At 39.2% G+C, this 20,879-nt stretch overlaps 44 non-coding genes across 44 annotated transcripts; 23 read left to right on the top strand and 21 right to left on the bottom strand.

The window, feature by feature from the left end:
- Positions 1-141: 141 nt before the first annotated feature.
- TRNAL-CAG (transfer RNA leucine (anticodon CAG)) lies at positions 142-224 on the bottom strand. The gene has a single exon. It is a non-coding gene; the product is annotated as a tRNA-Leu (tRNA).
- Positions 225-372: 148 nt separating this feature from the next.
- On the top strand, positions 373-445 carry TRNAF-GAA (transfer RNA phenylalanine (anticodon GAA)). Its single transcript has one exon. It is a non-coding gene; the product is annotated as a tRNA-Phe (tRNA).
- Positions 446-1,448: 1,003 nt separating this feature from the next.
- Positions 1,449-1,531, bottom strand: TRNAL-CAG (transfer RNA leucine (anticodon CAG)). The gene has a single exon. It is a non-coding gene; the product is annotated as a tRNA-Leu (tRNA).
- Positions 1,532-1,648: 117 nt separating this feature from the next.
- Positions 1,649-1,721, top strand: TRNAF-GAA (transfer RNA phenylalanine (anticodon GAA)). The gene has a single exon. It is a non-coding gene; the product is annotated as a tRNA-Phe (tRNA).
- Positions 1,722-2,106: 385 nt separating this feature from the next.
- Positions 2,107-2,189, bottom strand: TRNAL-CAG (transfer RNA leucine (anticodon CAG)). The gene has a single exon. It is a non-coding gene; the product is annotated as a tRNA-Leu (tRNA).
- Positions 2,190-2,341: 152 nt separating this feature from the next.
- TRNAF-GAA (transfer RNA phenylalanine (anticodon GAA)) lies at positions 2,342-2,414 on the top strand. Its single transcript has one exon. It is a non-coding gene; the product is annotated as a tRNA-Phe (tRNA).
- A 576-nt stretch (positions 2,415-2,990) lies between these two features.
- On the bottom strand, positions 2,991-3,073 carry TRNAL-CAG (transfer RNA leucine (anticodon CAG)). Its single transcript has one exon. It is a non-coding gene; the product is annotated as a tRNA-Leu (tRNA).
- A 152-nt stretch (positions 3,074-3,225) lies between these two features.
- On the top strand, positions 3,226-3,298 carry TRNAF-GAA (transfer RNA phenylalanine (anticodon GAA)). Its single transcript has one exon. It is a non-coding gene; the product is annotated as a tRNA-Phe (tRNA).
- Positions 3,299-3,683: 385 nt separating this feature from the next.
- On the bottom strand, positions 3,684-3,766 carry TRNAL-CAG (transfer RNA leucine (anticodon CAG)). Its single transcript has one exon. It is a non-coding gene; the product is annotated as a tRNA-Leu (tRNA).
- A 152-nt stretch (positions 3,767-3,918) lies between these two features.
- TRNAF-GAA (transfer RNA phenylalanine (anticodon GAA)) lies at positions 3,919-3,991 on the top strand. Its single transcript has one exon. It is a non-coding gene; the product is annotated as a tRNA-Phe (tRNA).
- A 567-nt stretch (positions 3,992-4,558) lies between these two features.
- TRNAL-CAG (transfer RNA leucine (anticodon CAG)) lies at positions 4,559-4,641 on the bottom strand. The gene has a single exon. It is a non-coding gene; the product is annotated as a tRNA-Leu (tRNA).
- A 148-nt stretch (positions 4,642-4,789) lies between these two features.
- On the top strand, positions 4,790-4,862 carry TRNAF-GAA (transfer RNA phenylalanine (anticodon GAA)). Its single transcript has one exon. It is a non-coding gene; the product is annotated as a tRNA-Phe (tRNA).
- A 1,003-nt stretch (positions 4,863-5,865) lies between these two features.
- Positions 5,866-5,948, bottom strand: TRNAL-CAG (transfer RNA leucine (anticodon CAG)). Its single transcript has one exon. It is a non-coding gene; the product is annotated as a tRNA-Leu (tRNA).
- A 117-nt stretch (positions 5,949-6,065) lies between these two features.
- TRNAF-GAA (transfer RNA phenylalanine (anticodon GAA)) lies at positions 6,066-6,138 on the top strand. Its single transcript has one exon. It is a non-coding gene; the product is annotated as a tRNA-Phe (tRNA).
- A 385-nt stretch (positions 6,139-6,523) lies between these two features.
- TRNAL-CAG (transfer RNA leucine (anticodon CAG)) lies at positions 6,524-6,606 on the bottom strand. Its single transcript has one exon. It is a non-coding gene; the product is annotated as a tRNA-Leu (tRNA).
- A 152-nt stretch (positions 6,607-6,758) lies between these two features.
- On the top strand, positions 6,759-6,831 carry TRNAF-GAA (transfer RNA phenylalanine (anticodon GAA)). The gene has a single exon. It is a non-coding gene; the product is annotated as a tRNA-Phe (tRNA).
- A 576-nt stretch (positions 6,832-7,407) lies between these two features.
- TRNAL-CAG (transfer RNA leucine (anticodon CAG)) lies at positions 7,408-7,490 on the bottom strand. Its single transcript has one exon. It is a non-coding gene; the product is annotated as a tRNA-Leu (tRNA).
- Positions 7,491-7,642: 152 nt separating this feature from the next.
- TRNAF-GAA (transfer RNA phenylalanine (anticodon GAA)) lies at positions 7,643-7,715 on the top strand. The gene has a single exon. It is a non-coding gene; the product is annotated as a tRNA-Phe (tRNA).
- A 385-nt stretch (positions 7,716-8,100) lies between these two features.
- TRNAL-CAG (transfer RNA leucine (anticodon CAG)) lies at positions 8,101-8,183 on the bottom strand. Its single transcript has one exon. It is a non-coding gene; the product is annotated as a tRNA-Leu (tRNA).
- A 152-nt stretch (positions 8,184-8,335) lies between these two features.
- TRNAF-GAA (transfer RNA phenylalanine (anticodon GAA)) lies at positions 8,336-8,408 on the top strand. The gene has a single exon. It is a non-coding gene; the product is annotated as a tRNA-Phe (tRNA).
- A 567-nt stretch (positions 8,409-8,975) lies between these two features.
- Positions 8,976-9,058, bottom strand: TRNAL-CAG (transfer RNA leucine (anticodon CAG)). The gene has a single exon. It is a non-coding gene; the product is annotated as a tRNA-Leu (tRNA).
- Positions 9,059-9,206: 148 nt separating this feature from the next.
- On the top strand, positions 9,207-9,279 carry TRNAF-GAA (transfer RNA phenylalanine (anticodon GAA)). The gene has a single exon. It is a non-coding gene; the product is annotated as a tRNA-Phe (tRNA).
- Positions 9,280-10,282: 1,003 nt separating this feature from the next.
- TRNAL-CAG (transfer RNA leucine (anticodon CAG)) lies at positions 10,283-10,365 on the bottom strand. Its single transcript has one exon. It is a non-coding gene; the product is annotated as a tRNA-Leu (tRNA).
- Positions 10,366-10,482: 117 nt separating this feature from the next.
- TRNAF-GAA (transfer RNA phenylalanine (anticodon GAA)) lies at positions 10,483-10,555 on the top strand. Its single transcript has one exon. It is a non-coding gene; the product is annotated as a tRNA-Phe (tRNA).
- A 620-nt stretch (positions 10,556-11,175) lies between these two features.
- Positions 11,176-11,248, top strand: TRNAF-GAA (transfer RNA phenylalanine (anticodon GAA)). The gene has a single exon. It is a non-coding gene; the product is annotated as a tRNA-Phe (tRNA).
- Positions 11,249-11,633: 385 nt separating this feature from the next.
- Positions 11,634-11,716, bottom strand: TRNAL-CAG (transfer RNA leucine (anticodon CAG)). The gene has a single exon. It is a non-coding gene; the product is annotated as a tRNA-Leu (tRNA).
- A 152-nt stretch (positions 11,717-11,868) lies between these two features.
- Positions 11,869-11,941, top strand: TRNAF-GAA (transfer RNA phenylalanine (anticodon GAA)). The gene has a single exon. It is a non-coding gene; the product is annotated as a tRNA-Phe (tRNA).
- Positions 11,942-12,518: 577 nt separating this feature from the next.
- On the bottom strand, positions 12,519-12,601 carry TRNAL-CAG (transfer RNA leucine (anticodon CAG)). Its single transcript has one exon. It is a non-coding gene; the product is annotated as a tRNA-Leu (tRNA).
- Positions 12,602-12,753: 152 nt separating this feature from the next.
- Positions 12,754-12,826, top strand: TRNAF-GAA (transfer RNA phenylalanine (anticodon GAA)). The gene has a single exon. It is a non-coding gene; the product is annotated as a tRNA-Phe (tRNA).
- Positions 12,827-13,211: 385 nt separating this feature from the next.
- On the bottom strand, positions 13,212-13,294 carry TRNAL-CAG (transfer RNA leucine (anticodon CAG)). The gene has a single exon. It is a non-coding gene; the product is annotated as a tRNA-Leu (tRNA).
- A 792-nt stretch (positions 13,295-14,086) lies between these two features.
- On the bottom strand, positions 14,087-14,169 carry TRNAL-CAG (transfer RNA leucine (anticodon CAG)). The gene has a single exon. It is a non-coding gene; the product is annotated as a tRNA-Leu (tRNA).
- A 148-nt stretch (positions 14,170-14,317) lies between these two features.
- TRNAF-GAA (transfer RNA phenylalanine (anticodon GAA)) lies at positions 14,318-14,390 on the top strand. The gene has a single exon. It is a non-coding gene; the product is annotated as a tRNA-Phe (tRNA).
- A 1,003-nt stretch (positions 14,391-15,393) lies between these two features.
- Positions 15,394-15,476, bottom strand: TRNAL-CAG (transfer RNA leucine (anticodon CAG)). Its single transcript has one exon. It is a non-coding gene; the product is annotated as a tRNA-Leu (tRNA).
- A 117-nt stretch (positions 15,477-15,593) lies between these two features.
- TRNAF-GAA (transfer RNA phenylalanine (anticodon GAA)) lies at positions 15,594-15,666 on the top strand. The gene has a single exon. It is a non-coding gene; the product is annotated as a tRNA-Phe (tRNA).
- Positions 15,667-16,051: 385 nt separating this feature from the next.
- On the bottom strand, positions 16,052-16,134 carry TRNAL-CAG (transfer RNA leucine (anticodon CAG)). Its single transcript has one exon. It is a non-coding gene; the product is annotated as a tRNA-Leu (tRNA).
- Positions 16,135-16,286: 152 nt separating this feature from the next.
- TRNAF-GAA (transfer RNA phenylalanine (anticodon GAA)) lies at positions 16,287-16,359 on the top strand. Its single transcript has one exon. It is a non-coding gene; the product is annotated as a tRNA-Phe (tRNA).
- Positions 16,360-16,533: 174 nt separating this feature from the next.
- Positions 16,534-16,606, top strand: TRNAF-GAA (transfer RNA phenylalanine (anticodon GAA)). The gene has a single exon. It is a non-coding gene; the product is annotated as a tRNA-Phe (tRNA).
- Positions 16,607-17,173: 567 nt separating this feature from the next.
- TRNAL-CAG (transfer RNA leucine (anticodon CAG)) lies at positions 17,174-17,256 on the bottom strand. The gene has a single exon. It is a non-coding gene; the product is annotated as a tRNA-Leu (tRNA).
- Positions 17,257-17,408: 152 nt separating this feature from the next.
- On the top strand, positions 17,409-17,481 carry TRNAF-GAA (transfer RNA phenylalanine (anticodon GAA)). Its single transcript has one exon. It is a non-coding gene; the product is annotated as a tRNA-Phe (tRNA).
- A 577-nt stretch (positions 17,482-18,058) lies between these two features.
- TRNAL-CAG (transfer RNA leucine (anticodon CAG)) lies at positions 18,059-18,141 on the bottom strand. Its single transcript has one exon. It is a non-coding gene; the product is annotated as a tRNA-Leu (tRNA).
- A 124-nt stretch (positions 18,142-18,265) lies between these two features.
- TRNAF-GAA (transfer RNA phenylalanine (anticodon GAA)) lies at positions 18,266-18,338 on the top strand. The gene has a single exon. It is a non-coding gene; the product is annotated as a tRNA-Phe (tRNA).
- A 576-nt stretch (positions 18,339-18,914) lies between these two features.
- On the bottom strand, positions 18,915-18,997 carry TRNAL-CAG (transfer RNA leucine (anticodon CAG)). The gene has a single exon. It is a non-coding gene; the product is annotated as a tRNA-Leu (tRNA).
- Positions 18,998-19,145: 148 nt separating this feature from the next.
- On the top strand, positions 19,146-19,218 carry TRNAF-GAA (transfer RNA phenylalanine (anticodon GAA)). The gene has a single exon. It is a non-coding gene; the product is annotated as a tRNA-Phe (tRNA).
- Positions 19,219-20,020: 802 nt separating this feature from the next.
- TRNAF-GAA (transfer RNA phenylalanine (anticodon GAA)) lies at positions 20,021-20,093 on the top strand. The gene has a single exon. It is a non-coding gene; the product is annotated as a tRNA-Phe (tRNA).
- Positions 20,094-20,879: the final 786 nt, after the last annotated feature.

The following is a 20,879-nucleotide window of genomic DNA, read 5'->3' as shown; positions in this document are numbered from 1 at the left end:
TAGGTAAAATACCTCAAAAGCCCTATGTTGCATTGTGGTGAATATAATTTTACAAATCCCGTTAGCATTCCATGCCAGTACAGTGTGTAGTTTTCATTCTGAAATTTTTTGAAGATTTTTAGTCTCTATATAAAAAACATCTGTCAGAAGTGGGATTCGAACCCACGCCTCCAGAGGAGACTGCGACCTGAACGCAGCGCCTTAGACCGCTCGGCCATCCTGACAGTGCTTTGTATTACATCTCCACCAATGCAAAAAAGAAGCCATGCGAGCTGTAAAACCGTTGTTTTAACACATGAAAAAACATCCCTATCTTTGGGGACATTTTACAACACTGTGCCCTACACCACCATCTGTCAACTAGGTGTATTAGCCGAAATAGCTCAGTTGGGAGAGCGTTAGACTGAAGATCTAAGGGTCCCTGGTTCGATCCCGGGTTTCGGCAGTTTCCTTATGTCTCAAAATCAACTGAAGTAAGTTAAGTCGTTGATGCGTTTAGAGTTTTAGCAGCTTAGTTAATATACCTCAAAGGCACTATTTTGCATTGTGGAGAAAATTGTTTTACATATCCCGTTAGCATTTCATGCCAGTACAGTGTTTGGTTTTCATTTTGAAAATTTTGAAGTAAATTTTTCTTTATAAAAAGAGACATTTTTACACATGAAAAACCATTCCTATTATTGGGGACATCTTACAATGCTGTGCTCTAAACAACCATCTACACAACCATCAATGCACTAAGTGTGTTAGCTGAACTAGCTCTGTTGGGAGAGCGTTTGACTAAATATCCCTGCTTTGATCCTTGGTTTCAGCAGTTTCATTTTAACTCAAAATCCACTAAAGTGAGTTAAATCGTTGATGCGTTTAGAGTTTTGGCAGCTTAGGTAAAATACCTCAAAAGCCCTATGTTGCATTGTGGTGAATATAATTTTACAAATCCCGTTAGCATTCCATGCCAGTACAGTGTGTAGTTTTCATTCTGAAATTTTTTGAAGATTTTTAGTCTCTATATAAAAAACATCTGTCAGAAGTGGGATTTTGAATTTTGAAGTTTTTTTTTCTTTATAAAAAGAGACATTTTTACACATGAAAAACCATTCCTATTATTGGGGACATCTTACAATGCTGTGCTCTACACAACCATCTACACAACCATCAATGCACCAAGTGTGTTAGCTGAACTAGCTCTGTTGGGAGAGCGTTTGACTAAATATCCCTGCTTTGATCCTTGGTTTCAGCAGTTTCATTTTAATTCAAAATCCACTAAAGTGAGTTAAATCGTTGATGCGTTTAGAGTTTTGGCAGCTTAGGTAAAATACCTCAAAAGCCCTATGTTGCATTGTGGTGAATATAATTTTACAAATCCCGTTAGCATTCCATGCCAGTACAGTGTGTAGTTTTCATTCTGAAATTTTTTGAAGATTTTTAGTCTCTATATAAAAATCATCTGTCAGAAGTGGGATTCGAACCCACGCCTCCAGAGGAGACTGCGACCTGAACGCAGCGCCTTAGACCGCTCGGCCATCCTGACTTTGCTTTGTATTACAGCTGTAAAACCGTTGTTTTAACACATGAAAAAACATCCCTATCGTTGGGGACATTTTACAACACTGTGCCCTACACCACCATCTGTCAACTAGGTGTATTAGCCGAAATAGCTCAGTTGGGAGAGCGTTAGACTGAAGATCTAAAGGTCCCTGGTTCGATCCAGGGTTTCGGCAGTTTCCTTATGTCTCAAAATCAACTGAAGTAAGTTAAGTCTTTGATGCGTTTAGAGTTTTAGCAGCTTAGTTAATATACCTCATAGGCACTATTTTGCATTGTGGAGAAAATTGTTTTACATATCCCGTTAGCATTTCATGCCAGTACAGTGTTTGGTTTGATCCTTGGTTTCAGCAGTTTCATTTTAACTCAAAATCCACTAAAGTGAGTTAAATCGTTGATGCGTTTAGAGTTTTGGCAGCTTAGGTAAAATACCTCAAACGCCCTATGTTGCATTGTGGTGAATATAATTTTACAAATCCCGTTAGCATTCCATGCCAGTACAGTGTGTAGTTTTCATTCCGAAATTTTTTGAAGATTTTTAGTCTCTATATAAAAAACATCTGTCAGAAGTGGGATTCGAACCCACGCCTCCAGAGGAGACTGCAATCTGAACGCAGCACCTTAGACCGCTCGGCCATCCTGACTTTCCTTTGTATTACACCTCCACCAATGCGAAAAAAAAAGAAGCCATGCTAGCTGTAAAACCGTTGTTTTAACACATGAAAAAACATCCCTATCGTTGGGGACATTTTACAACACTGTGCCCTACACCACCATCTGTCAACTAGGTGTTTTAGCCGAAATAGCTCAGTTGGGAGAGCGTTAGACTGAAGATCTAAAGGTCCCTGGTTCGATCCCGGGTTTCGGCAGTTTCCTTATGTCTCAAAATCAACTGAAGTAAGTTAAGTCGTTGATGCGTTTAGAGTTTTAGCAGCTTAGTTAATATACCTCATAGGCACTATTTTGCATTGTGGAGAAAATTGTTTTACATATCCCGTTAGCATTTCATGCCAGTACAGTGTTTGGTTTTCATTTTGAAAATTTTCAAGTTTTTTTTCTTTATAAAAAGAGACATTTTTACACATGAAAAACCATTCCTATTATTGGGGACATCTTACAATGCTGTGCTCTACACAACCATCTACACAACCATCAATGCACTAAGTGTGTTAGCTGAACTAGCTCTGTTGGGAGAGCGTTTGACTAAATATCCCTGCTTTGATCCTTGGTTTCAGCAGTTTCATTTTAACTCAATATCCACTAAAGTGAGTTAAATCGTTGATGCGTTTAGAGTTTTGGCAGCTTAGGTAAAATACCTCAAAAGCCCTATGTTGCATTGTGGTGAATATAATTTTACAAATCCCGTTAGCATTCCATGCCAGTACAGTGTGTAGTTTTCATTCCGAAATTTTTTGAAGATTTTTAGTCTCTATATAAAAAACATCTGTCAGAAGTGGGATTCGAACCCACGCCTCCAGAGGAGACTGCGACCTGAACGCAGCGCCTTAGACCGCTCGGCCATCCTGACTTTCCTTTGTATTACACCTCCACCAATGCGAAAAAAAAAGAAGCCATGCGAGCTGTAAAACCGTTGTTTTAACACATGAAAAAACATCCCTATCGTTGGGGACATTTTACAACACTGTGCCCTACACCACCATCTGTCAACTAGGTGTATTAGCCGAAATAGCTCAGTTGGGAGAGCGTTAGACTGAAGATCTAAAGGTCCCTGGTTCGATCCAGGGTTTCGGCAGTTTCCTTATGTCTCAAAATCAACTGAAGTAAGTTAAGTCTTTGATGCGTTTAGAGTTTTAGCAGCTTAGTTAATATACCTCATAGGCACTATTTTGCATTGTGGAGAAAATTGTTTTACATATCCCGTTAGCATTTCATGCCAGTACAGTGTTTGGTTTGATCCTTGGTTTCAGCAGTTTCATTTTAACTCAAAATCCACTAAAGTGAGTTAAATCGTTGATGCGTTTAGAGTTTTGGCAGCTTAGGTAAAATACCTCAAACGCCCTATGTTGCATTGTGGTGAATATAATTTTACAAATCCCGTTAGCATTCCATGCCAGTACAGTGTGTAGTTTTCATTCCGAAATTTTTTGAAGATTTTTAGTCTCTATATAAAAAACATCTGTCAGAAGTGGGATTCGAACCCACGCCTCCAGAGGAGACTGCAATCTGAACGCAGCACCTTAGACCGCTCGGCCATCCTGACTTTCCTTTGTATTACACCTCCACCAATGCGAAAAAAAAAGAAGCCATGCTAGCTGTAAAACCGTTGTTTTAACACATGAAAAAACATCCCTATCGTTGGGGACATTTTACAACACTGTGCCCTACACCACCATCTGTCAACTAGGTGTTTTAGCCGAAATAGCTCAGTTGGGAGAGCGTTAGACTGAAGATCTAAAGGTCCCTGGTTCGGTCCCGGGTTTCGGCAGTTTCCTTATGTCTCAAAATCAACTGAAGTAAGTTAAGTCGTTGATGCGTTTAGAGTTTTAGCAGCTTAGTTAATATTCCTCAAAGGCACTATTTTGCATTGTGGAGAAAATTGTTTTACATATCCGGTTAGCATTTCATGCCAGTACAGTGTTTGGTTTTCATTTTTAAAATTTTGAAGTTTTTTTTTCTTTATAAAAAGAGACATTTTTACACATGAAAAACCATTCCTATTATTGGGGACATCTTACAATGCTGTGCTCTACACAACCATCTACACAAACGTCAATGCACTAAGTGTGTTAGCTGAGCTAGCTCTGTTGGGAGAGCGTTTGACTGCTTTGATCCTTGGTTTCAGCAGTTTCATTTTAACTCAAAATCCACTAAAGTGAGTTAAATCGTTGATGCGTTTAGAGTTTTGGCAGCTTAGGTAAAATACCTCAAAAGCCCTATGTTGCATTGTGGTGAATATAATTTTACAAATCCCGTTAGCATTCCATGCCAGTACAGTGTGTAGTTTTCATTCTGAAATTTTTTGAAGATTTTTAGTCTCTATATAAAAAACATCTGTCAGAAGTGGGATTCGAACCCACGCCTCCAGAGGAGACTGCGACCTGAACGCAGCGCCTTAGACCGCTCGGCCATCCTGACAGTGCTTTGTATTACATCTCCACCAATGCAAAAAAGAAGCCATGCGAGCTGTAAAACCGTTGTTTTAACACATGAAAAAACATCCCTATCTTTGGGGACATTTTACAACACTGTGCCCTACACCACCATCTGTCAACTAGGTGTATTAGCCGAAATAGCTCAGTTGGGAGAGCGTTAGACTGAAGATCTAAGGGTCCCTGGTTCGATCCCGGGTTTCGGCAGTTTCCTTATGTCTCAAAATCAACTGAAGTAAGTTAAGTCGTTGATGCGTTTAGAGTTTTAGCAGCTTAGTTAATATACCTCAAAGGCACTATTTTGCATTGTGGAGAAAATTGTTTTACATATCCCGTTAGCATTTCATGCCAGTACAGTGTTTGGTTTTCATTTTGAAAATTTTGAAGTAAATTTTTCTTTATAAAAAGAGACATTTTTACACATGAAAAACCATTCCTATTATTGGGGACATCTTACAATGCTGTGCTCTAAACAACCATCTACACAACCATCAATGCACTAAGTGTGTTAGCTGAACTAGCTCTGTTGGGAGAGCGTTTGACTAAATATCCCTGCTTTGATCCTTGGTTTCAGCAGTTTCATTTTAACTCAAAATCCACTAAAGTGAGTTAAATCGTTGATGCGTTTAGAGTTTTGGCAGCTTAGGTAAAATACCTCAAAAGCCCTATGTTGCATTGTGGTGAATATAATTTTACAAATCCCGTTAGCATTCCATGCCAGTACAGTGTGTAGTTTTCATTCTGAAATTTTTTGAAGATTTTTAGTCTCTATATAAAAAACATCTGTCAGAAGTGGGATTTTGAATTTTGAAGTTTTTTTTTCTTTATAAAAAGAGACATTTTTACACATGAAAAACCATTCCTATTATTGGGGACATCTTACAATGCTGTGCTCTACACAACCATCTACACAACCATCAATGCACCAAGTGTGTTAGCTGAACTAGCTCTGTTGGGAGAGCGTTTGACTAAATATCCCTGCTTTGATCCTTGGTTTCAGCAGTTTCATTTTAATTCAAAATCCACTAAAGTGAGTTAAATCGTTGATGCGTTTAGAGTTTTGGCAGCTTAGGTAAAATACCTCAAAAGCCCTATGTTGCATTGTGGTGAATATAATTTTACAAATCCCGTTAGCATTCCATGCCAGTACAGTGTGTAGTTTTCATTCTGAAATTTTTTGAAGATTTTTAGTCTCTATATAAAAATCATCTGTCAGAAGTGGGATTCGAACCCACGCCTCCAGAGGAGACTGCGACCTGAACGCAGCGCCTTAGACCGCTCGGCCATCCTGACTTTGCTTTGTATTACAGCTGTAAAACCGTTGTTTTAACACATGAAAAAACATCCCTATCGTTGGGGACATTTTACAACACTGTGCCCTACACCACCATCTGTCAACTAGGTGTATTAGCCGAAATAGCTCAGTTGGGAGAGCGTTAGACTGAAGATCTAAAGGTCCCTGGTTCGATCCAGGGTTTCGGCAGTTTCCTTATGTCTCAAAATCAACTGAAGTAAGTTAAGTCTTTGATGCGTTTAGAGTTTTAGCAGCTTAGTTAATATACCTCATAGGCACTATTTTGCATTGTGGAGAAAATTGTTTTACATATCCCGTTAGCATTTCATGCCAGTACAGTGTTTGGTTTGATCCTTGGTTTCAGCAGTTTCATTTTAACTCAAAATCCACTAAAGTGAGTTAAATCGTTGATGCGTTTAGAGTTTTGGCAGCTTAGGTAAAATACCTCAAACGCCCTATGTTGCATTGTGGTGAATATAATTTTACAAATCCCGTTAGCATTCCATGCCAGTACAGTGTGTAGTTTTCATTCCGAAATTTTTTGAAGATTTTTAGTCTCTATATAAAAAACATCTGTCAGAAGTGGGATTCGAACCCACGCCTCCAGAGGAGACTGCAATCTGAACGCAGCACCTTAGACCGCTCGGCCATCCTGACTTTCCTTTGTATTACACCTCCACCAATGCGAAAAAAAAAGAAGCCATGCTAGCTGTAAAACCGTTGTTTTAACACATGAAAAAACATCCCTATCGTTGGGGACATTTTACAACACTGTGCCCTACACCACCATCTGTCAACTAGGTGTTTTAGCCGAAATAGCTCAGTTGGGAGAGCGTTAGACTGAAGATCTAAAGGTCCCTGGTTCGATCCCGGGTTTCGGCAGTTTCCTTATGTCTCAAAATCAACTGAAGTAAGTTAAGTCGTTGATGCGTTTAGAGTTTTAGCAGCTTAGTTAATATACCTCATAGGCACTATTTTGCATTGTGGAGAAAATTGTTTTACATATCCCGTTAGCATTTCATGCCAGTACAGTGTTTGGTTTTCATTTTGAAAATTTTCAAGTTTTTTTTCTTTATAAAAAGAGACATTTTTACACATGAAAAACCATTCCTATTATTGGGGACATCTTACAATGCTGTGCTCTACACAACCATCTACACAACCATCAATGCACTAAGTGTGTTAGCTGAACTAGCTCTGTTGGGAGAGCGTTTGACTAAATATCCCTGCTTTGATCCTTGGTTTCAGCAGTTTCATTTTAACTCAATATCCACTAAAGTGAGTTAAATCGTTGATGCGTTTAGAGTTTTGGCAGCTTAGGTAAAATACCTCAAAAGCCCTATGTTGCATTGTGGTGAATATAATTTTACAAATCCCGTTAGCATTCCATGCCAGTACAGTGTGTAGTTTTCATTCCGAAATTTTTTGAAGATTTTTAGTCTCTATATAAAAAACATCTGTCAGAAGTGGGATTCGAACCCACGCCTCCAGAGGAGACTGCGACCTGAACGCAGCGCCTTAGACCGCTCGGCCATCCTGACTTTCCTTTGTATTACACCTCCACCAATGCGAAAAAAAAAGAAGCCATGCGAGCTGTAAAACCGTTGTTTTAACACATGAAAAAACATCCCTATCGTTGGGGACATTTTACAACACTGTGCCCTACACCACCATCTGTCAACTAGGTGTATTAGCCGAAATAGCTCAGTTGGGAGAGCGTTAGACTGAAGATCTAAAGGTCCCTGGTTCGATCCAGGGTTTCGGCAGTTTCCTTATGTCTCAAAATCAACTGAAGTAAGTTAAGTCTTTGATGCGTTTAGAGTTTTAGCAGCTTAGTTAATATACCTCATAGGCACTATTTTGCATTGTGGAGAAAATTGTTTTACATATCCCGTTAGCATTTCATGCCAGTACAGTGTTTGGTTTGATCCTTGGTTTCAGCAGTTTCATTTTAACTCAAAATCCACTAAAGTGAGTTAAATCGTTGATGCGTTTAGAGTTTTGGCAGCTTAGGTAAAATACCTCAAACGCCCTATGTTGCATTGTGGTGAATATAATTTTACAAATCCCGTTAGCATTCCATGCCAGTACAGTGTGTAGTTTTCATTCCGAAATTTTTTGAAGATTTTTAGTCTCTATATAAAAAACATCTGTCAGAAGTGGGATTCGAACCCACGCCTCCAGAGGAGACTGCAATCTGAACGCAGCACCTTAGACCGCTCGGCCATCCTGACTTTCCTTTGTATTACACCTCCACCAATGCGAAAAAAAAAGAAGCCATGCTAGCTGTAAAACCGTTGTTTTAACACATGAAAAAACATCCCTATCGTTGGGGACATTTTACAACACTGTGCCCTACACCACCATCTGTCAACTAGGTGTTTTAGCCGAAATAGCTCAGTTGGGAGAGCGTTAGACTGAAGATCTAAAGGTCCCTGGTTCGGTCCCGGGTTTCGGCAGTTTCCTTATGTCTCAAAATCAACTGAAGTAAGTTAAGTCGTTGATGCGTTTAGAGTTTTAGCAGCTTAGTTAATATTCCTCAAAGGCACTATTTTGCATTGTGGAGAAAATTGTTTTACATATCCGGTTAGCATTTCATGCCAGTACAGTGTTTGGTTTTCATTTTTAAAATTTTGAAGTTTTTTTTTCTTTATAAAAAGAGACATTTTTACACATGAAAAACCATTCCTATTATTGGGGACATCTTACAATGCTGTGCTCTACACAACCATCTACACAAACGTCAATGCACTAAGTGTGTTAGCTGAGCTAGCTCTGTTGGGAGAGCGTTTGACTGCTTTGATCCTTGGTTTCAGCAGTTTCATTTTAACTCAAAATCCACTAAAGTGAGTTAAATCGTTGATGCGTTTAGAGTTTTGGCAGCTTAGGTAAAATACCTCAAAAGCCCTATGTTGCATTGTGGTGAATATAATTTTACAAATCCCGTTAGCATTCCATGCCAGTACAGTGTGTAGTTTTCATTCTGAAATTTTTTGAAGATTTTTAGTCTCTATATAAAAAACATCTGTCAGAAGTGGGATTCGAACCCACGCCTCCAGAGGAGACTGCGACCTGAACGCAGCGCCTTAGACCGCTCGGCCATCCTGACAGTGCTTTGTATTACATCTCCACCAATGCAAAAAAGAAGCCATGCGAGCTGTAAAACCGTTGTTTTAACACATGAAAAAACATCCCTATCTTTGGGGACATTTTACAACACTGTGCCCTACACCACCATCTGTCAACTAGGTGTATTAGCCGAAATAGCTCAGTTGGGAGAGCGTTAGACTGAAGATCTAAGGGTCCCTGGTTCGATCCCGGGTTTCGGCAGTTTCCTTATGTCTCAAAATCAACTGAAGTAAGTTAAGTCGTTGATGCGTTTAGAGTTTTAGCAGCTTAGTTAATATACCTCAAAGGCACTATTTTGCATTGTGGAGAAAATTGTTTTACATATCCCGTTAGCATTTCATGCCAGTACAGTGTTTGGTTTTCATTTTGAAAATTTTGAAGTAAATTTTTCTTTATAAAAAGAGACATTTTTACACATGAAAAACCATTCCTATTATTGGGGACATCTTACAATGCTGTGCTCTAAACAACCATCTACACAACCATCAATGCACTAAGTGTGTTAGCTGAACTAGCTCTGTTGGGAGAGCGTTTGACTAAATATCCCTGCTTTGATCCTTGGTTTCAGCAGTTTCATTTTAACTCAAAATCCACTAAAGTGAGTTAAATCGTTGATGCGTTTAGAGTTTTGGCAGCTTAGGTAAAATACCTCAAAAGCCCTATGTTGCATTGTGGTGAATATAATTTTACAAATCCCGTTAGCATTCCATGCCAGTACAGTGTGTAGTTTTCATTCTGAAATTTTTTGAAGATTTTTAGTCTCTATATAAAAAACATCTGTCAGAAGTGGGATTTTGAATTTTGAAGTTTTTTTTTCTTTATAAAAAGAGACATTTTTACACATGAAAAACCATTCCTATTATTGGGGACATCTTACAATGCTGTGCTCTACACAACCATCTACACAACCATCAATGCACCAAGTGTGTTAGCTGAACTAGCTCTGTTGGGAGAGCGTTTGACTAAATATCCCTGCTTTGATCCTTGGTTTCAGCAGTTTCATTTTAATTCAAAATCCACTAAAGTGAGTTAAATCGTTGATGCGTTTAGAGTTTTGGCAGCTTAGGTAAAATACCTCAAAAGCCCTATGTTGCATTGTGGTGAATATAATTTTACAAATCCCGTTAGCATTCCATGCCAGTACAGTGTGTAGTTTTCATTCTGAAATTTTTTGAAGATTTTTAGTCTCTATATAAAAATCATCTGTCAGAAGTGGGATTCGAACCCACGCCTCCAGAGGAGACTGCGACCTGAACGCAGCGCCTTAGACCGCTCGGCCATCCTGACTTTGCTTTGTATTACAGCTGTAAAACCGTTGTTTTAACACATGAAAAAACATCCCTATCGTTGGGGACATTTTACAACACTGTGCCCTACACCACCATCTGTCAACTAGGTGTATTAGCCGAAATAGCTCAGTTGGGAGAGCGTTAGACTGAAGATCTAAAGGTCCCTGGTTCGATCCAGGGTTTCGGCAGTTTCCTTATGTCTCAAAATCAACTGAAGTAAGTTAAGTCTTTGATGCGTTTAGAGTTTTAGCAGCTTAGTTAATATACCTCATAGGCACTATTTTGCATTGTGGAGAAAATTGTTTTACATATCCCGTTAGCATTTCATGCCAGTACAGTGTTTGGTTTGATCCTTGGTTTCAGCAGTTTCATTTTAACTCAAAATCCACTAAAGTGAGTTAAATCGTTGATGCGTTTAGAGTTTTGGCAGCTTAGGTAAAATACCTCAAACGCCCTATGTTGCATTGTGGTGAATATAATTTTACAAATCCCGTTAGCATTCCATGCCAGTACAGTGTGTAGTTTTCATTCCGAAATTTTTTGAAGATTTTTAGTCTCTATATAAAAAACATCTGTCAGAAGTGGGATTCGAACCCCCGCCTCCAGAGGAGACTGCAATCTGAACGCAGCACCTTAGACCGCTCGGCCATCCTGACTTTCCTTTGTATTACACCTCCACCAATGCGAAAAAAAAAGAAGCCATGCTAGCTGTAAAACCGTTGTTTTAACACATGAAAAAACATCCCTATCGTTGGGGACATTTTACAACACTGTGCCCTACACCACCATCTGTCAACTAGGTGTTTTAGCCGAAATAGCTCAGTTGGGAGAGCGTTAGACTGAAGATCTAAAGGTCCCTGGTTCGATCCCGGGTTTCGGCAGTTTCCTTATGTCTCAAAATCAACTGAAGTAAGTTAAGTCGTTGATGCGTTTAGAGTTTTAGCAGCTTAGTTAATATACCTCATAGGCACTATTTTGCATTGTGGAGAAAATTGTTTTACATATCCCGTTAGCATTTCATGCCAGTACAGTGTTTGGTTTGATCCTTGGTTTCAGCAGTTTCATTTTAACTCAAAATCCACTAAAGTGAGTTAAATCGTTGATGCGTTTAGAGTTTTGGCAGCTTAGGTAAAATACCTCAAACGCCCTATGTTGCATTGTGGTGAATATAATTTTACAAATCCCGTTAGCATTCCATGCCAGTACAGTGTGTAGTTTTCATTCCGAAATTTTTTGAAGATTTTTAGTCTCTATATAAAAAACATCTGTCAGAAGTGGGATTCGAACCCACGCCTCCAGAGGAGACTGCAATCTGAACGCAGCACCTTAGACCGCTCGGCCATCCTGACTTTCCTTTGTATTACACCTCCACCAATGCGAAAAAAAAAGAAGCCATGCTAGCTGTAAAACCGTTGTTTTAACACATGAAAAAACATCCCTATCGTTGGGGACATTTTACAACACTGTGCCCTACACCACCATCTGTCAACTAGGTGTTTTAGCCGAAATAGCTCAGTTGGGAGAGCGTTAGACTGAAGATCTAAAGGTCCCTGGTTCGATCCCGGGTTTCGGCAGTTTCCTTATGTCTCAAAATCAACTGAAGTAAGTTAAGTCGTTGATGCGTTTAGAGTTTTAGCAGCTTAGTTAATATACCTCATAGGCACTATTTTGCATTGTGGAGAAAATTGTTTTACATATCCCGTTAGCATTTCATGCCAGTACAGTGTTTGGTTTTCATTTTGAAAATTTTCAAGTTTTTTTTTCTTTATAAAAAGAGACATTTTTACACATGAAAAACCATTCCTATTATTGGGGACATCTTACAATGCTGTGCTCTACACAACCATCTACACAACCATCAATGCACTAAGTGTGTTAGCTGAACTAGCTCTGTTGGGAGAGCGTTTGACTAAATATCCCTGCTTTGATCCTTGGTTTCAGCAGTTTCATTTTAACTCAATATCCACTAAAGTGAGTTAAATCGTTGATGCGTTTAGAGTTTTGGCAGCTTAGGTAAAATACCTCAAAAGCCCTATGTTGCATTGTGGTGAATATAATTTTACAAATCCCGTTAGCATTCCATGCCAGTACAGTGTGTAGTTTTCATTCCGAAATTTTTTGAAGATTTTTAGTCTCTATATAAAAAACATCTGTCAGAAGTGGGATTCGAACCCACGCCTCCAGAGGAGACTGCGACCTGAACGCAGCGCCTTAGACCGCTCGGCCATCCTGACTTTCCTTTGTATTACACCTCCACCAATGCGAAAAAAAAAGAAGCCATGCGAGCTGTAAAACCGTTGTTTTAACACATGAAAAAACATCCCTATCGTTGGGGACATTTTACAACACTGTGCCCTACACCACCATCTGTCAACTAGGTGTATTAGCCGAAATAGCTCAGTTGGGAGAGCGTTAGACTGAAGATCTAAAGGTCCCTGGTTCGATCCAGGGTTTCGGCAGTTTCCTTATGTCTCAAAATCAACTGAAGTAAGTTAAGTCTTTGATGCGTTTAGAGTTTTAGCAGCTTAGTTAATATACCTCATAGGCACTATTTTGCATTGTGGAGAAAATTGTTTTACATATCCCGTTAGCATTTCATGCCAGTACAGTGTTTGGTTTGATCCTTGGTTTCAGCAGTTTCATTTTAACTCAAAATCCACTAAAGTGAGTTAAATCGTTGATGCGTTTAGAGTTTTGGCAGCTTAGGTAAAATACCTCAAACGCCCTATGTTGCATTGTGGTGAATATAATTTTACAAATCCCGTTAGCATTCCATGCCAGTACAGTGTGTAGTTTTCATTCCGAAATTTTTTGAAGATTTTTAGTCTCTATATAAAAAACATCTGTCAGAAGTGGGATTCGAACCCACGCCTCCAGAGGAGACTGCAATCTGAACGCAGCACCTTAGACCGCTCGGCCATCCTGACTTTCCTTTGTATTACACCTCCACCAATGCGAAAAAAAAAGAAGCCATGCTAGCTGTAAAACCGTTGTTTTAACACATGAAAAAACATCCCTATCGTTGGGGACATTTTACAACACTGTGCCCTACACCACCATCTGTCAACTAGGTGTTTTAGCCGAAATAGCTCAGTTGGGAGAGCGTTAGACTGAAGATCTAAAGGTTCCTGGTTCGGTCCCGGGTTTCGGCAGTTTCCTTATGTCTCAAAATCAACTGAAGTAAGTTAAGTCGTTGATGCGTTTAGAGTTTTAGCAGCTTAGTTAATATTCCTCAAAGGCACTATTTTGCATTGTGGAGAAAATTGTTTTACATATCCGGTTAGCATTTCATGCCAGTACAGTGTTTGGTTTTCATTTTTAAAATTTTGAAGTTTTTTTTTCTTTATAAAAAGAGACATTTTTACACATGAAAAACCATTCCTATTATTGGGGACATCTTACAATGCTGTGCTCTACACAACCATCTACACAAACGTCAATGCACTAAGTGTGTTAGCTGAGCTAGCTCTGTTGGGAGAGCGTTTGACTGCTTTGATCCTTGGTTTCAGCAGTTTCATTTTAACTCAAAATCCACTAAAGTGAGTTAAATCGTTGATGCGTTTAGAGTTTTGGCAGCTTAGGTAAAATACCTCAAAAGCCCTATGTTGCATTGTGGTGAATATAATTTTACAAATCCCGTTAGCATTCCATGCCAGTACAGTGTGTAGTTTTCATTCTGAAATTTTTTGAAGATTTTTAGTCTCTATATAAAAAACATCTGTCAGAAGTGGGATTCGAACCCACGCCTCCAGAGGAGACTGCGACCTGAACGCAGCGCCTTAGACCGCTCGGCCATCCTGACAGTGCTTTGTATTACATCTCCACCAATGCAAAAAAGAAGCCATGCGAGCTGTAAAACCGTTGTTTTAACACATGAAAAAACATCCCTATCTTTGGGGACATTTTACAACACTGTGCCCTACACCACCATCTGTCAACTAGGTGTATTAGCCGAAATAGCTCAGTTGGGAGAGCGTTAGACTGAAGATCTAAGGGTCCCTGGTTCGATCCCGGGTTTCGGCAGTTTCCTTATGTCTCAAAATCAACTGAAGTAAGTTAAGTCGTTGATGCGTTTAGAGTTTTAGCAGCTTAGTTAATATACCTCAAAGGCACTATTTTGCATTGTGGAGAAAATTGTTTTACATATCCCGTTAGCATTTCATGCCAGTACAGTGTTTGGTTTTCATTTTGAAAATTTTGAAGTAAATTTTTCTTTATAAAAAGAGACATTTTTACACATGAAAAACCATTCCTATTATTGGGGACATCTTACAATGCTGTGCTCTAAACAACCATCTACACAACCATCAATGCACTAAGTGTGTTAGCTGAACTAGCTCTGTTGGGAGAGCGTTTGACTAAATATCCCTGCTTTGATCCTTGGTTTCAGCAGTTTCATTTTAACTCAAAATCCACTAAAGTGAGTTAAATCGTTGATGCGTTTAGAGTTTTGGCAGCTTAGGTAAAATACCTCAAAAGCCCTATGTTGCATTGTGGTGAATATAATTTTACAAATCCCGTTAGCATTCCATGCCAGTACAGTGTGTAGTTTTCATTCTGAAATTTTTTGAAGATTTTTAGTCTCTATATAAAAAACATCTGTCAGAAGTGGGATTTTGAATTTTGAAGTTTTTTTTTCTTTATAAAAAGAGACATTTTTACACATGAAAAACCATTCCTATTATTGGGGACATCTTACAATGCTGTGCTCTACACAACCATCTACACAACCATCAATGCACCAAGTGTGTTAGCTGAACTAGCTCTGTTGGGAGAGCGTTTGACTAAATATCCCTGCTTTGATCCTTGGTTTCAGCAGTTTCATTTTAATTCAAAATCCACTAAAGTGAGTTAAATCGTTGATGCGTTTAGAGTTTTGGCAGCTTAGGTAAAATACCTCAAAAGCCCTATGTTGCATTGTGGTGAATATAATTTTACAAATCCCGTTAGCATTCCATGCCAGTACAGTGTGTAGTTTTCATTCTGAAATTTTTTGAAGATTTTTAGTCTCTATATAAAAATCATCTGTCAGAAGTGGGATTCGAACCCACGCCTCCAGAGGAGACTGCGACCTGAACGCAGCGCCTTAGACCGCTCGGCCATCCTGACTTTGCTTTGTATTACAGCTGTAAAACCGTTGTTTTAACACATGAAAAAACATCCCTATCGTTGGGGACATTTTACAACACTGTGCCCTACACCACCATCTGTCAACTAGGTGTATTAGCCGAAATAGCTCAGTTGGGAGAGCGTTAGACTGAAGATCTAAAGGTCCCTGGTTCGATCCAGGGTTTCGGCAGTTTCCTTATGTCTCAAAATCAACTGAAGTAAGTTAAGTCTTTGATGCGTTTAGAGTTTTAGCAGCTTAGTTAATATACCTCATAGGCACTATTTTGCATTGTGGAGAAAATTGTTTTACATATCCCGTTAGCATTTCATGCCAGTACAGTGTTTGGTTTGATCCTTGGTTTCAGCAGTTTCATTTTAACTCAAAATCCACTAAAGTGAGTTAAATCGTTGATGCGTTTAGAGTTTTGGCAGCTTAGGTAAAATACCTCAAAAGCCCTATGTTGCATTGTGGTGAATATAATTTTACAAATCCCGTTAGCATTCCATGCCAGTACAGTGTGTAGTTTTCATTCTGAAATTTTTCGAAGATTTTTAGTCTCTATATAAAAAACATCTGTCAGAAGTGGGATTCGAACCCACGCCTCCAGAGGAGACTGCGACCTGAACGCAGCGCCTTAGACCGCTCGGCCATCCTGCCTTTGCTTTGTTTTACACCTCCACCAATGCAAAAAAAAAAGAAGCCATGCGAGCTGTAAAACCGTTGTTTTAACACATGAAAAAACATCCCTATCGTTGGGGACATTTTACAACACTGTGCCCTACACCACCATCTGTCAACTAGGTGAATTAGCCGAAATAGCTCAGTTGGGAGAGCGTTAGACTGAAGATCTAAAGGTCCCTGGTTCGATCCCGGGTTTCGGCAGTTTCCTTATGTCTCAAAATCAACTGAAGTAAGTTAAGTCGTTGATGCGTTTAGAGTTTTAGCAGCTTAGCGAGCTGTAAAACCGTTGTTTTAACACATGAAAAAACATCCCTATCGTTCGGGACATTTTACAACACTGTGCCCTACACCACCATCTGTCAACTAGGTGTATTAGCCGAAATAGCTCAGTTGGGAGAGCGTTAGACTGAAGATCTAAAGGTCCCTGGTTCGATCCCGGGTTTCGGCAGTTTCCTTATGTCTCAAAATCAACTGAAGTAAGTTAAGTCGTTGATGCGTTTAGAGTTTTAGCAGCTTAGTTAATATACCTCAAAGGCACTATTTTGCATTGTGGAGAAAATTGTTTTACATATCCGGTTAGCATTTCATGCCAGTATAGTGTTTGGTTTTCATTTTGAAAATTTTGAAGTTTTTTTTTCTTTATTAAAAGAGACATTTTTACACATGAAAAACCATTCCTATTATTGGGGACATCTTACAATGCTGTGCTCTACACAACCATCTACACAACCGTCAATGCACTAAGTGTGTTAGCTGAACTAGCTCTGTTGGGAGAGCGTTTGACTGCTTTGATCCTTGGTTTCAGCAGTTTCATTTTAACTCAAAATCCACTAAAGTGAGTTAAATCGTTGATGCGTTTAGAGTTTTGGCAGCTTAGGTAAAATACCTCAAAAGCCCTATGTTGCATTGTGGTGAATATAATTTTACAAATCCCGTTAGCATTCCATGCCAGTACAGTGTGTAGTTTTCATTCTGAAATTTTTTGAAGATTTTTAGTCTCTATATAAAAAACATCTGTCAGAAGTGGGATTCGAACCCACGCCTCCAGAGGAGACTGCGACCTGAACGCAGCGCCTTAGACCGCTCGGCCATCCTGACTTTGCTTTGTTTTACACCTCCACCAATGCAAAAAAAAAAGAAGCCATGCGAGCTGTAAAACCGTTGTTTTAACACATGAAAAAACATCCCTATCGTTGGGGACATTTTACAACACTGTGCCCTACACCACCATCTGTCAACTAGGTGAACTAGCCGAAATAGCTCAGTTGGGAGAGCGTTAGACTGAAGATCTAAAGGTCCCTGGTTTGATCCCGGGTTTCGGCAGTTTCCTTATGTCTCAAAATCAACTGAAGTAAGTTAAGTCGTTGATGCGTTTAGAGTTTTAGCAGCTTAGTTAATATACCTCATAGGCACTATTTTGCATTGTGGAGAAAATTGTTTTACATATCCCGTTAGCATTTCATGCCAGTACAGTGTTTGGTTTTCATTTTGAAAATTTTGAAGTTTTTTTTTCTTTATAAAAAGAGACATTTTTACACATGAAAAACCATTCCTATTATTGGGGACATCTTACTATGCTGTGCTCTACACAACCATCTACACAACCATCAATGCACTAAGTGTGTTAGCTGAACTAGCTCTGTTGGGAGAGCGTTTGACTAAATATCCCTGCTTTGATCCTTGGTTTCAGCAGTTTCATTTTAACTCAAAATCCACTAAAGTGAGTTAAATCGCTGATGCGTTTAGAGTTTTGGCAGCTTAGGTAAAATACCTCAAAAGCCCTATGTTGCATTGTGGTGAATAGAATTTTACAAATCCCGTTAGCATTCCATGCCAGTACAGTGTGTAGTTTTCATTCCGAAATTTTTTGAAGATTTTTAGTCTTTATATAAAAAACATCTGTCAGAAGTGGGATTCGAACCCACGCCTCCAGAGGAGACTGCGACCTGAACGCAGCGCCTTAGACCGCTCGGCCATCCTGACTTTCCTTTGTATTACACCTCCACCAATGCGAAAAAAATAGAAGCCATGCGAGCTGTAAAACCGTTGTTTTAACACATGAAAAAACATCCCTATCGTTGGGGACATTGTACAACACTGTGTATTAGCCGAAATAGCTCAGTTGGGAGAGCGTTAGACTGAAGATCTAAAGGTCCCTGGTTCGATCCCGGGTTTCGGCAGTTTCCTTATGTCTCAAAATCAACTGAAGTAAGTTAAGTCGTTGATGCGTTTAGAGTTTTAGCAGCTTAGTTAATATACCTCATAGGCACTATTTTGCATTGTGGAGAAAATTGTTTTACATATCCTGTTAGCATTTCATGCCAGTACAGTGTTTGGTTTTCATTTTGAAAATTTTGAAGTTTTTTTTTCTTTATAAAAAGAGACATGTTTACACATGAAAAACCATTCCTATTATTGGGGACATCTTACAATGCTGTGCTCTACACAACCATCTACACAACCATCAATGCACTAAGTGTGTTAGCTGAACTAGCTCTGTTGGGAGAGCGTTTGACTAAATATCCCTGCTTTGATCCTTGGTTTCAGCAGTTTCATTTTAACTCAAAATCCACTAAAGTGAGTTAAATCGTTGATGCGTTTAGAGTTTGGCAGCTTAGGTTAAATACCTCAAAAGCCCTATGTTGCATTGTGGTGAATATAATTTTACAAATCCCGTTAGCATTCCATGCCAGTACAGTGTGTAGTTTTCATTCTGAAATTTTTTGAAGATTTTTAGTCTCTATATAAAAAACATCTGTCAGAAGTGGGATTCGAACCCACGCCTCCAGTGGAGACTGCGACCTGAACGCAGCGCCTTAGACCGCTCGGCCATCCTGACTTTGCTTTGTATTACATCTCCACCAATGCAAAAAAGAAGCCATGCGAGCTGTAAAACCGTTGTTTTAACACATGAAAAAACATCCCTATCGTTCGGGACATTTTACAACACTGTGCCCTACACCACCATCTGTCAACTAGGTGTATTAGCCGAAATAGCTCAGTTGGGAGAGCGTTAGACTGAAGATCTAAAGGTCCCTGGTTCGATCCCGGGTTTCGGCAGTTTCCTTATGTCTCAAAATCAACTGAAGTAAGTTAAGTCGTTGATGCGTTTAGAGTTTTAGCAGCTTAGTTAATATACCTCAAAGGCACTATTTTGCATTGTGGAGAAAATTGTTTTACATATCCGGTTAGCATTTCATGCCAGTATAGTGTTTGGTTTTCATTTTGAAAATTTTGAAGTTTTTTTTTTCTTTATAAAAAGAGACATTTTTACACATGAAAAACCATTCCTATTATTGGGGACATCTTACAATGCTGTGCTCTACACAACCATCTACACAACCGTCAATGCACTAAGTGTGTTAGCTGAACTAGCTCTGTTGGGAGAGCGTTTGACTGCTTTGATCCTTGGTTTCAGCAGTTTCATTTTAACTCAAAATCCACTAAAGTGAGTTAAATCGTTGATGTGTTTAGAGTTTTGGCAGCTTAGGTAAAATACCTCAAAAGCCCTATGTTGCATTGTGGTGAATATAATTTTACAAATCCCGTTAGCATTCCATGCCAGTACAGTGTGTAGTTTTCATTCTGAAATTTTTTGAAGATTTTTAGTCTCTATATAAAAAACATCTGTCAGAAGTGGGATTCGAACCCACGCCTCCAGAGGAGACTGCGACCTGAACACAAGCCTTAGAACGCTCGGCCATCCTGACTTTGCTTTTTATTACACCTCCACCAATGCAAAAAAAAAAGAAGCCATGCGAGCTGTAAAACCGTTGTTTTAACACATGAAAAAACATCCCTATCGTTGGGGACATTTTACAACACTGTGCCCTACACCACCATCTGTCAACTAGGTGTATTAGCCGAAATAGCTCAGTTGGGAGAGCGTTAGACTGAAGATCTAAAGGTCCCTGGTTCGATCCCGGGTTTCGGCAGTTTCCTTATGTCTCAAAATCAACTGAAGTAAGTTAAGTCGTTGATGCGTTTAGAGTTTTAGCAGCTTAGTTAATATACCTCAAAGGCACTATTTTGCATTGTGGAGAAAATTGTTTTACATATCCCGTTAGCATTTCATGCCAGTACAGTGTTTGGTTTTCATTTTGAAAATTTTGAAGTTTTTTTTTCTTTATAAAAAGAGACATTTTTACACATGAAAAACCATTCCTATTATTGGGGACATCTTACAATGCTGTGCTCTACACAACCATCTACACAACCATCTACACAACCATCAATGCACTAAGTGTGTTAGCAGAACTAGCTCTGTTGGGAGAGCGTTTGACTAAATATCCCTGCTTTGATCCTTGGTTTCAGCAGTTTCATTTTAACTCAAAATCCACTAAAGTGAGTTAAATCGTTGATGCGTTTAGAGTTTTGGCAGCTTAGGTAAAATACCTCAAAAGCCCTATGTTGCATTGTGGTGAATATAATTTTACAAATCCCGTTAGCATTCCATGCCAGTACAGTGTGTAGTTTTCATTCTGAAATTTTTTGAAGATTTTTAGTCTCTATATAAAAAACATCTGTCAGAAGTAGGATTCGAACCCACGCCTCCAGAGGAGACTGCGACCTGAACACAGCGCCTTAGACCGCTTGGCCATCCTGACTTTGCTTTGTATTATACCTCCACCAATGCAAAAAAGAAGCCATGCGAGCTGTAAAACCGTTGTTTTAACACATGAAAAAACATCCCTATCGTTGGGGACATTTTACAACACTGT

This window comes from Hyla sarda, chromosome 1 (assembly GCF_029499605.1).
Source record: "Hyla sarda isolate aHylSar1 chromosome 1, aHylSar1.hap1, whole genome shotgun sequence".
In the NCBI taxonomy this organism is placed as follows: Eukaryota; Metazoa; Chordata; class Amphibia; order Anura; family Hylidae; genus Hyla; species Hyla sarda.
The sequence above is the reverse complement of the archived record's forward strand: the minus strand, read 5'-3'. Positions and strand labels throughout refer to the sequence as shown.